The 13,208-nt window shown below is 25.6% G+C and overlaps 1 long non-coding RNA gene across 1 annotated transcript in view; it reads left to right on the plus strand.

Moving 5' to 3' along the window:
- The window catches only part of LOC136079065 (uncharacterized), a 1,756-nt gene extending 574 nt beyond the window's left edge, over nt 1-1,182 (plus strand). Inside the window, exons 1-4 of the long non-coding RNA XR_010637916.1 lie at nt 1-18; nt 110-269; nt 461-570; nt 681-1,182. The exon at nt 1-18 is cut by the window's left edge and continues 574 nt beyond it. This is a non-coding gene — a long non-coding RNA (uncharacterized LOC136079065). The remainder of the gene's footprint in view (nt 19-109; nt 270-460; nt 571-680) is intronic.
- The last annotated feature ends 12,026 nt before the right edge of the window (nt 1,183-13,208 follow it).

A 13,208-nucleotide genomic window follows, 5' to 3' on the forward strand; every position in this document is an offset into this window, starting at 1 on the left:
GACTGTGTAGTGTCACAAGTAAGTTGCTTCTCCTTTTTATCTTGCATCTCAGCCATTTTTGAAACCACGTTTTTAAAAATTAAAATATTTTCTAATCTATCATCTTTAGGATCTCTAATTACTGCTTGAAACTCACCATTTAATCTATCACCTGCACCTGTTTCCTTAAAATTGAGAACTTTCCACCATTATACAAAAATGTTAATAAAATCTGCTGTATCATGTCTTTATTTTATATGTTGCAGTCCTGGATGAATAATTAAAACATGGTAAGTTTTTTCGCAAAATATCCTCAAACAGGTAGATAATTTAACTAAATTTTTGGATTCAAGTTCATAAAGTTTTTTAAAATGATCCCATTGTGCTACTTTAAATACTCCTTCATAATAAAAAATAAGTTGACCAGTTTTTTCAGTGAGCCTATTATTTCTAATACTTTTTTTAATTCACTTTTTAATAGGTATCATTTTGTGAATGAAGAATGGTCCTCTAATTAACCATTAGAACCAATATAGTTTTTGAAAGATAAGTTGAGTCGTCAATTGCTTTTCCGAATAATGTTCCACCATGGTATAACAACATTTTTTTAACATTAACATAATGCAATAAAAACAAGTTTTATGTTTTTCTTCAACATATTAAAAAAATATTAGTTAAAAAATGCTTCTCGTTTAATTTAGAAACTTTTAAAGTTATTCTTGTCGAAGTTTTTACAGAAGATTGTAATTTGTTTAGAATTGATTATAAAAACTTCTGGATGAGGTAAAATACTGAAAAGATCTAATAATAACCTCCTTAAAATTAATCTTGCCACCAACACACTGTGTAACCATAGTAGCTAAATATTCCTAAATTACAATTTCTTTTCTTCCAGAAAAAAAATTCTACAAATAACGTAAAACTTCTTCAATATAAACGATGAGTTTAATTTAAAAGTTCGGTTTTTAGAAATTGTCGGAACTTTATTTTTGGCATAATAATGATAAATTTCAAAATACAAACCCTCACTAATCTTGATTAAAAAATATGAAGTCAATTAAAAAAGTTGTGATGGAACCATCAAAAATAGAAAATGACACAGTGATATTGTATAACTAAATTATAAACTATAATTAAAAGTGTAAATATAAGCTGTAAATATAACATAAGCTGTAAATATAATATCAATAGCAGTAAAAAGAACTTCTTGGGTAGAGTTTTTTTCTCATGTTTATTTTAATGTTTTTTGTTGCTTCTTTTGGGTTTTTTATGTTTTGCGGATGTTATATTATAAGTGTAACTATAATTAAAAATAAGCCTAAGCTGTAAATATAATATCAATAGCAGTAAAAAGAACTTCTTGAGCAGACCTCTTGATGAATTAATATTTCGACTAGAGTAATATCGCGCATATTACAGTGTATTAGGACATTTGTTTGAATATCTATTAAAAAATGAAATATTAGAGAAAATATATACATTTTAAAAAAATATAATTTTTGCTTAAAACTCTGCGGTTCATGGTCTAAGAATTACTGAAACTATTTAAGATGTTGATAACATAGTAAAAACTCGAAATTTTATGATTCCTAATGATAGGTAAGCTTAAGTAAAGTTGAGTTTTTTTTTAAACATATACAAACTTATATTTTTTGTTTTGAAATAAAAAGTAAATAAAAAGATTTGCAATAATAGAGAGATGAGATATCTAAAAACTATATTAAATTTGTTAGATGTTTTATTTCATATATATATTTATATATATATATATATATGAATATATATATATATATATATGTGTATATATATATATATATATATATATATATATATATTTATATATATATATATATATATATATATATATATATATATATATATATATATTTATATATATATATATATATATATATATATATATATATATATATATATATATATATATATATATATATATATATATATACAAATATCAGAAGTATATTGCTAAATCTTTGATTGTAAGAATGAGTTCTTTAAGCTTTCGTTTAAAAGAAAAGTAGTTACTTTGATAGTTTTTCAAAGCTATTTTATTTCATAAGAATGTAAAAATGAGTTATTTAAACTTTGTTTAAAAGAAAAGAAGTTACTTTGATGAATAAAATCCTCAGTAAAAATTTTTAAAACTATTTTTTTCCATAAGAATGCGATAATCAATACAAAACTTTAAAAGATTTGTTTGAAAAATGGGCTTCTTAATAAAATTATCAGTGCGTAAAATGTTTTTATTTTTATCTTTTGATGAACACAAACTATGGAAAGAAATCGGGGATGAATTGGTTTTACATTCAAACAAAAAAAAATATTAAAAATATTAGGCTCCTATATATTAAAAACTTTCATTTCAAATAATAGAGGCTTGACATGGGTATACTGGTCTTTAAAATATATAAAACGTGCAACATGCCTCTGCTGTCAATTAAGAGGTTTAAGTTCATTTTTATTTGTACTACCCCAAGCAATGTTTGCATAGTTTATGTGACAATGAATAAATGAGTGATATAATTGTACTAAAGTACGTTTATTTAAAACATTTCTTGCTTTGTACAATATTCCTATACTTTTTGAATTTTTACTTGATAAGTTTTTAATGTGATCTATCCATGTAAGATTTTCATCTATACAAACACCTAGAAAGTTGGTTACTCTTACTTTTTTAATTTATATACTTTCAATAAAAAGTCGGGGAATGTTAATTGGCAGTTTTTTGATAAGAGGATGGAAAAGGGTCCATATAGTTTTATCAATGTTAAGAGATAGTTTGTTAGTTTTAAACCAGTCAGATATTTTGATTAACTCGATGTTCACGTAATGAAATAGAGTAGGAATGCTTTTGTGTGACATAAATAAGTTAGTGTCATCAGCAAACAAAATTGTTATCAAATCCGAGGCTTTGTATAGATCATTAATATAAATAAGGAAAAGAATAGGTCCTTATATAGATCCTTGAGGAATTCCACATGTGATATTTAACAAGTTTGATGAAAATGTTTTATCGGCGTAAACAAATTGTTTGCGATAAGATAAATAACTTTTCAACCATTTTAAAACATTGCCTGTTATACCATAATATTTTAATTTTTTAGCGAGAATTTTATGATCAACGGTATCAAACGCTTTCGCTAAATCAATAGTTATTCCCAATGTGAATTTAGAATTATTAAATAAGTCTGATATGCTTCTTGTTAGCTGAATAATAGCATGCTCTGTTGAATTATTTTTTTTAAAATCCATTTAGCATGTTATATAATAATTTGTTTGATAAAAGGTGGTTGTGTATTCTGTTGTACAAAATTCTTTCTAAAACTTTAGAATAAACAGAGAGGATAAAAATTGGACGATAGTGTCTTACATTAGTTTTTTGTCCTTCTTTAAATATAGGAATAATTTTTGCTATTTTTAAATCATCAGGAAAAACTCCCTGATTAATAGAACATTTAAAAATTTGGATAAGTATGTATTTTAAAACGTCAAAACAGCTTATAATAACATTCCTATTGACATCTTTTGGACCAACTGCTTCATTTGACTTGACAATTTAAAAGCACTTTCAAACTCATCAAAAGACACATCAAAAAAATTTAGATAGGAGTTTAGAGGGTCATATGTTGTCTTTATTAATTTTTTAGGGTTTGAAATTTTTTCGGCTAGATTTGGTCCTACAGATACAAAATATTTATTAAATTCGGAAGCAATTGCTATTTGATCAAAAAATAATTATCATCTTCTTTAATAACCGAGAGCAAAGATTGCGATATTTTTTTAGTGTTACCAGTAATTTCGTTTATTAATTGCCAAGTGCGTTTTAAGTTTAATTTGTAATTTTTAAGTAAATCAGTGTGGTATATTTTGTTTAAATTTTTCATTAGGCGTTCAAATAATCTTTCGTAATTTTTATAAATGGTCTTACTCTCAGTTGTTTTTGATTTTAAATATTTAATATAATGTTTTTGTTTAATTTTAGAAGATTTTATATACCTTTAGTAATCCATGGCGATTTAATTTTTTATGTTTGTAATTTTCTTCTATTTTGGGAAAATTAATGTCATATATTTCATAAAAAGTTTTTAAAAAGATTTGTATTTTGTAACTTATGTCTTTAGAAAAGTTAATAATGTCCCAATTAACTAAAGATAGTTGATATTTAAAAGATTTTAGGTTTTTATTATGAAAAATTCGTTTTTAAAATGATTTTTTTTCATTAAGTAAAATTTTTGCATAAATATCTATTGAAAAGAAAATAGGAAAACGAATAGATATGTCACTTTTAATAATGCCTTTTTTAAGCCTTTTTTTCAAATACAATAACATAAGTACAAAAATTCAAAACAAAACAGTTTAAGCAAAAAGGACTTGTAATTATTAGAAAAGTTTTCTTATATTACACACGATAACGTTATATATCATCACGATATATAACGATATATCCTGTATATAACGTTATGTAAGTGAACTTTTTACATTTGCATGTTACATATTTGTTTATAAAAATTGTTTATACACAAGCGCAACTTTATTGCTATGCATTAAAGCTGTGCTTATTTAGAAAATCCTCTGCCCCATCCCTCTTGGAATAAATTAATTAATTGTAATCGGTATAAAAAATTTCCAAAAAGATTTGTTTTTCGACTACGATTTGGCAAATACCAGTTTTTTTACTGGTCCGGACAGTTAGTATATTATATTAAAAATATGTAAAAAAAAGATTGGTGTGGAATAGATTTACAAAAAAAAAGCATTTTATGGGTCCGGTCAGCTAGCATATTATAATTTTATATATGTTATGTATATAACATCTGTGAAACTTCAAATATTTTTTTTAAATCGCGTCATTTTATTTCAGAACGATGCGAGTTAACCACTTCGGCCACTAAGGCCTATTGTTCGATAAAAGTTTTAACACAATTTAATAAACAAAAGACTTTATAAAATGACAAATATATGTTGTAAATCAAAATTAATGAGATGTTGCCGCAATGCAGTTTTTTAGTAAAAGGTAGAAGTAGGGTTGCCAGATGTCCCGATTTTACGAAGGAGAATTCTGCGCCAAATATGTAAAAATATTTTTTTTACTTAGTTCTCCTTCGTAAAATCGGGACATCTGGCAACCCTAGTAGAAGTGTTTCTCATAATCTTGCAGCTGTAAGGTATTTCACAAATATCAGTAAATCAGTTAAGGTGAAAAACGTAAAATAAATAGCACCTTGATTATTAAAATGAAATTAAGTTTAAAAAGAAGAAAGTAAATAAGATTTTATTCCAAACTATTATGAAGATAGTGAATGTATTCTCTCTAAAAACTATTATAAAGATAGTGAATGTATTCTCTCTAAAAACTATTATGAAGATCTTATGCAGTTTTTAAGTAAAAGGTAGAAGTGTTTCTCATAACCTTGCAGCTGTAAGGTATTTCAGAATGTAAGGTATTTCAGAATGTAAGGTATTTCAGCTGTAAGGTATTTCAGCTGTAAGGTTTTTAAGAAGATGAATATCTCTGTGAGAATAAGAATAAATTTTCAATATTGCATATTAATATTCGAAGTATGAATAAAAACTTCGAGAACTTTAAGTGTTTATTGGGAGAACTTAATCATAATTTTAAAATAATTTGTTTCACAGAAACTTGGCTTAAAAGCAATCAAACAAATTCTAATTTTGAGTTAAGAAACTATACATCAGTTCATCAAATGCGCGATATTTGCGTTGGTGGTGGTATAAGCATATACGTTCACAATTCTATTGATTTTATTCAGCGTAAAGATCTTAATGTAAACAATACAGATTGTGAGGCATTATGCGTTGAGATAATAAATAAATTAGCTAATAATTTTATAATCAATGCTATTTATAGAACACCAGCTGGTAGTTTAAAAACATTCAAAACTTATCTGCGCACATTCCTAAACACAAAAAATATATTGCAAAAGCATGTTTACGTAGTTGGGGATATCAACATTGACTTACTCAACCATGCCTTAAATAGTGAAGCAAAAACTTTTATTGATATTCTTCTCGAATACAACCTTATCCCAATTATAAACAAAGCAACAAGAGTAACTAAAAAATCATCGACATTATTAGATAATGTTATAACTAACAATTTTCATAATAGCCGTTTTAAAACTGGTATAATCGAGACTGATTTAACCGATCATTTTCCTATATTCCTTATTACTGAGAGCGTTACTCTAAATAATGCTACCCACAAATCAACAGTATTCATGAGACAAATCAATGAAATTTCCATATGCCAATTTAAAAATTTATTAAATAATTACGTCGATTGGAACCTTGTACTGCAATCACACGATGTAAATAATGCTTATGATTTATTTCTAAACCAATTTTCTAAAAGGTATGATAAGGCATTTCCTTTAAAAGTGAAAGTAATAAACTCAAGGTCGGTTGTATTCCCATGGATGACCAAAGGCCTACTAAAATCATCAAGGAAAAAACAAAAATTGTATGATAAATATTTAAAAAATAAAACTTATAAAAATGAAACTAATTACAAAAATTATAAAAGTTTATTTGAAAAAACTAAAAAACGATCAAAAGTAAATTACTATGCTAAACTGCTTGAAAAAAACAAAGGAAACCCTCAAAAAACATGGAGTGTTATTAGAGACTTAATTGGGAAAAATAAAATTGAAAAAAATAACTTACCGCAAAAACTTATTATTGAGGGAAAAATGATTTATCATAAAGAAGTTATTATTGAGAAATTAAACAATTTTTTTCTCGATGTTGGCCCAAACCTAGCAGCGAAAATTCCAGTTGGTCAAAAGAAATTTGATTCATATCTTGCAACAACTGATTTAATTATGGAAGAACCGATTTTAACCAAAAGTGAACTACATACTGCTTTTAATAATCTGAAAAAAAATAAAAGTGCAGGTATAGATCAAATTAATGTTAATGTAATTAAATCTGTTTTTGATATTATCGAACCCTCATTATTCCATATTTTTAATCTCTCCCTTACATCAGGTCATATTCCAGATAAACTAAAAATTGCAAAAATAACACCTATTTTCAAATCTGGCGATGAGACCTATATTTCAAACTACAGACCAATCTCAGACTTACCATACTTTTCTAAACTAATTGAACGCATTATGTACAACAGACTTTATAAATATCTATCTGAAAATAAGATTTTATATAAAAATCATGACGGTTTTAAAAAAAATCATTCTACTAACCATGCAATAATTGAATTGGTTAAGCATATATCAAATGGATTTAATAGTGATTGCTATACAACAGGGGTTTTTATTGATTTATCCAAAGCTTTCGACACAGTAAATCATGAAATTCTTTTGAAAAAATTAGAAAACTATGGTGTTAAGAATCAAAGTTTACTTTGGTTTAAATCATACTTAACTAACAGAAAGCAATTTGTACTTAAAGAAACAAAAGACTCATAAAACAACTTAATAACTTGTGGAGTACCCCAAGGTTCTATTTTGGGACCATTATTGTTCTTACTTTATATAAATGACTTATATTTATCATCAAAAGTATTAAATACTATCTTATTTGCAGATGACACTAATTTGTTTTACTCTCACAAAGATATTACTATTCTTTTTAAAATATTTAACGAAGAATTAGATAAAATCAACGAGTGGTTTATAAGTAACCGACTATCATTAAATGTAGAGAAAACAAAATTTATCCTATTCCATAAACCTAGTAAAGCCGAGAATATTCCTCTTAAACTACCTAATCTTTTAATCAATAATAAAGTAATTAAAAGGGAATTGACTACAAACTTTCTGGGAGGGCTCTTAGATGAAAAATTGTCATGGAAATTTCATATTAAATATATTGAAGGTAAGATCTCAAAAAATATTGCCATGTTATACCGTACAAAACCTTTTCTTAATAACTAGTCTTTAAAAAATTTATATTTTTCGTTTATACACAGTTATCTTTCATACTGTAACATTTCTTGGGGTAGCACTAATCACACTAAACTCAAAAAAATTTATAGTAAACAAAAACATGCTTGCAGGATAGTATTTAAGGCAAATAGAAAAACACAATGCGAACCTCTCTTACGTCAGTTTGGAGCTTTAAATATTTATAAGCTTAATATTCATCAAGTAATGTTATTTATGTTTAAAGCAAAACTTGGGTTTTCTCCAGTAACATTTCAATCCTACTTTAATGAAATCTCCCATAAATATCCAACCAAATTTTCAGTGAATAACTTTGTGGTTCCCATAAACCTTCTTAAATTAAGTTCGTACCAAATTCAATATCGGGGACCTTTAGTTTGGAAAAAATTTCTTCCAATCTTTAGTAAAAAACAAAACTTCGTTTTAAACTGCACTTTGCAAAGTTTTAAGGATGATTCAAAACGGTATTTACTGAAAATGGAATTCGATATATTAGATTTCAAATACCTTTTTTGAAAACAATTTAAAGGTTTGGACTGGTTCGCTTGAAAATAAATTAAATCTTTATCACTTTCTTTAGCTTATATTAAAATGGTTTCTAACCATTAGTATAAAAGATAACGAAAATAAAATTGTCTTTTTCGTTCATACTTTTGATGATATTAAATAATCAGCCCAAATACTTATGTTTACATATATTGCTATTTTTTTTTTTTTTTAATTAAACAACGCATTTTTTTTTGTTTTTTTATAACTTTCATGATTTTCTGTCGCTTTTACTTTTTTTATTTTTAAAATTATTCTGCTGGAAGATTGTTAGCAACAAATTATTTTATTGCTGAAGTATTTGATTTTTTTTTGTTTTTGTATTTATACTGTCTTTTTGTCTTTTATCATTTATTGTGCATGTAAATTTTTGTGTGACGGGACTCGGTGATAAGACAACCTGTCTTCTTCTTGCTCCTGCCAGGATTTTTCTTTTATTGTAACTTCTTTTTTGTAATATTTATCAACGGCAAAATAAATAAAAAATAAAAATAGTACAAAAAAAAAAAAAAAAAAAAAGATAGTGAATGTACTCTTTCTAAAAACTATTATGAAGATAGTGAATGTACTCTCTCTAAAAACTATTATGAAGATAGTGAATGTACTCTCTCTAAAAACTATTATGAAGATAGTGAATGTACTCTCTCTAAAAACTATTATGAAGATAGTGAATGTACTCTCTCTAAAAACTATTATGAAGATAGTGAATATACTCTCTCTAAAAACTATTATGAAGATAGTGAATGCATTCTCTCTAAAAACTATTATAAAGATGGTGAATGTATTCTCTCTAAAAACTATTATGAAGATAGTGAATGTACTCTCTCTAAAAACTATTATGAAGATAGTGAATGTATTCTCTCTAAAAACTATTATGAAGGTAGTGAATGTACTCTCTCTAAAAACTATTATGAAGATAGTTAATGTACTCTCTCTAAAAACTATTATGAAGTTATTGAATGTATTCTCTCTAAAAACTATTATGAAGATAGTGAATGTACTCTCTCTAAAAACTATTATGAAGATAGTGAATGTATTCTCTCTAAAAACTATTATGAAGATAATGAATGTACTCTCTCTAAAAACTATTATGAAGATAGTTAATGTACTCTCTCTAAAAACTATTATGAAGATAGTGAATGTACTCTCTCTAAAAACTATTATGAAGATAGTGAATGTATTCTCTCTAAAAACTATTATGAAGATAGTGAATGTACTCTCTCTAAAAACTATTATGAAGATAGTGAATGTACTCTCTCTAAAAACTATTATGAAGATAATGAATATACTCTCTCTAAAAACTATTATGAAGATTTTTTCTTTTTTTCTTTTACTGTTTTTTCTTCCTTTTTTTTCTTTTTTTTAGCTTTTTCAATTTATTTTCTTATTTACATATCTATTTTATCATATTATTAATTACATTATTATTAGCTAGAGCAAAGATAAAACTATTATGAAGATAGTGAATGTATTCTCTATAGTTTTTAGAGAGAATACATATACTATCTTTATAATAGTTTTTAGAGAGAGTAAATTCACTATCTTCATAATAGTTTTTAGAGAGAGTATATTCACCATCTTCATAATAGTTTTTAGAGAGAGTATATTCACTATCTTCATAATAGTTTTTAGAGAAAATACATTCACTATCTTCATAATAGTTTTTAGAGAGAATACATTCACTATCTTTATAATAGGTTTTAGAGAGAGTAAATTCACTATCTTCATAATAGTTTTTTTGACTATTATGTACTTTCTCTAAAAACTATTATGAAGATATTGAATGTATTCTCTCTAAAAACTATTATGAAGATAGTCAATGTACTCTCTCTAAAAACTATTATGAAGATATTGAATGTATTCTCTCTAAAAACTATTATGAAGATAGTGAATGTACTCTCTCTAAAAACTATTATGAAGATAGTTAATGTACTCTCCCTAAAAACTATTATGAAGATAGTGAATTTATTCTCTCTAAAAACTGTTATGAAGATAGTAAATGTACTCTCTCTAAAAACTATTATAAAGATAGTGAATGTATTCTCTCTAAAAACTATTATGAAGATAGTGAATGTACTCTCTCTAAAAACTATTATGAAGATAGTGAATGTACTCTCTCTAAAAACTATTATGAAGATAGTGAATGTATTCTCTCTAAAAACTATTATGAAGATAGTGAATATACTCTCTCTAAAAACTATTATGAAGATAGTGAATGTATTCTCTCTAAAAACTAAATAAATAAATAGCACCTTGATTATTAAAATGAAATTAAGTTTAAAAAGAAGAAAGTAAATAAGATTTTATTCCAAACTATTATGAAGATAGTGAATGTACTCTCTCTAAAAACTATTATGAAGATAGTGAATGTACTCTCTCTAAAAACTATTATGAAGATAGTGAATGTATTCTCTCTAAAAACTAAACCTAAGAGTTATGTTTTATTTTATGCAAGAAACTCCTGTAGAATCAAGCATTAATATTAAAATGATTGAATTAAAAGATACACCCTCTTAAGTTTGAAGAACTAAATTGTAGTCTTGCTTATGATCTAAAGTGGGCAAGTAGTTTTTTTTAAAGTCACTCTGGCAGATATGCCCGTCTGCATTGTTAAGCAGAATTCTTCCTTGTAGCAGAGAAACTATGAACGTTTGTACCGTAGACTTAAATTTTGATTAATACTTACGTGATGGAAAAAAAAAAAATATTCTTTTGAACACAAACTTTGCTCCACCAAAGCTGTTGATGGAAGTTGCGGATGAACTTTATACGTTGGTTTTATTTGTTTGGCTACCTTTTATACATGCTTCTTCAAATTCAGCTTGTTCTTTCCGACACGTAGTAATCTTTTTCTGCTCCATCAAAATAAAATAATTTTTTCTCAAAATGGTTGCATTTGAAGCATATTTGGGTATCATATTTATTAAGAAAATAGATATTCAACTGCTTAAAAAGTGTTTATATATATACAAATAGGGTTTACCCAATATAATTTGGAAGTTTGGAAAAGCCGTGCAATGTACATTCAGAAAAATAAGTATCCGAGCAAATTATTTTTTTAATACTAAAACTTTGACAAGGAATTTTAGAAAAAAATAAGTTTATATTAAAAAAGACTCTTTATAATCAATTTAGACACCCTTTAGCTTTCATGAGTTTTTGAAAAAATTAATTTTTAGCAATATTTTTTTATTCTAAATTTTTGTCAAATCTCGGATCTCTGGGTTCTGAGCCAGAACTCTAACCATTGCGCTACGACTGAGTAATTCTATTTATATGAACAATACAGTGACACTATAAAGATTTTTATTTATTTATTTATTTCGTCATTATTTCGTCATTTTACACATTTTACAATGTTATCTATAAATTTAAACAAATATATATAATTACAAGCTGACTGGGGCAAGTAGAAGTCAAAATGACTTATCATCAAGCCCCTTTGTGAAATACAAAAAAAAAATACAATTAAATTTTACATTTTCCAATATTACATAAAAGAGTGAAATTATTAAGTTTAAAAAAAAAAAAAAAATTGGTTAGAAATTTTAGAAGGTTAAAGAAGAACTTAAAGTTAAAAAAAAGAACTTAAAGTTAAAAAAAGAAGAAATTTAAGATAAAGTTAAAATATGAAATAACAAATAAAAAATTACAAATCTGTACATATTCGTATACATATTAAAGACAATAAACAAAAAAACAAAAAAAACAAAAATTTTATTCGCTTCATATGCATATACATATTCAATACAATATTAAAATTAAATAAAGTACATAAAAAATTAAAAATACAAAACTATTTCGATTTTTTTTTTTCAAAAAAATGAGAGAATGTACGTAATGTTTAAATTTAGTAAGTGTTTTTTTATAGTTCTTTTAAATGTAGCAATAGATTTTATTTTTTTCATATTTTCGTCAAGAACCGAATTCCACAAGCGTGGTCCCCGGCATATAGTCGAGAAGTCAGATTTTTTGAGTGATGTTAGTGGGATGTAGTAATTACTCATTGAATGTCTTGTTTCATATTTATGATTAATTCGAGTGAAACTTTTAAAAAAATATTTTGGAATCATTTCATTTTGAAGTTTAAACATAAATAACAAGTTATGGTATATATTTAGTTTGTATACATTTAGAGCATTTATTTCCTTGAGTAACGGCTCGACACTTTCGTATCTACTTGCTTTTAGTTGTACCTCTTTATATCTTACATTTTAATATGGCTGCTTTTTTATTGCTTAATAATCGACAGCAATTTTTAACCTTTTTGAAAAATAAGGTCTGATTTTAATGTTCTTTTTGTTCCAAAGGCATCAGAAAGATTAGGACGCTATTATCTTTATCATATGTATAATTTGCTCTACTACACTAGTTGCATCAGTTGTGCAACATACTGCTCTGAGTGCAACCGTTGATTTTCATCATTTATGGAAGAATTTTTTTATTTTTCGTTTTCAAAGCAATGTCTTTTAAGAAAAAAAAATAAAAAACATAAAAAAAACTGAGAAAAGTATTTACTGTAACTTTATTTGTCGAAATAACTTTCGAAAACTGTCAAAATAACTTTCGAAAAATGTCTAAAAACTGTCAACAGTCACTAGTTAATATCACTTTGTCGAAAACTGTCTTTATATCACTTTGTCGAAAGTACTAATATCACTTTGACTCTTAAACAGAGTACTAAAAATGTAAATTAAATCTACTTGAAGAAATGCTAAACCATCGCAAAGCTTTAAA

Source organism: Hydra vulgaris, chromosome 04 (genome assembly GCF_038396675.1).
Source record: "Hydra vulgaris chromosome 04, alternate assembly HydraT2T_AEP".
Taxonomy (NCBI): domain Eukaryota; kingdom Metazoa; phylum Cnidaria; class Hydrozoa; order Anthoathecata; family Hydridae; genus Hydra; species Hydra vulgaris.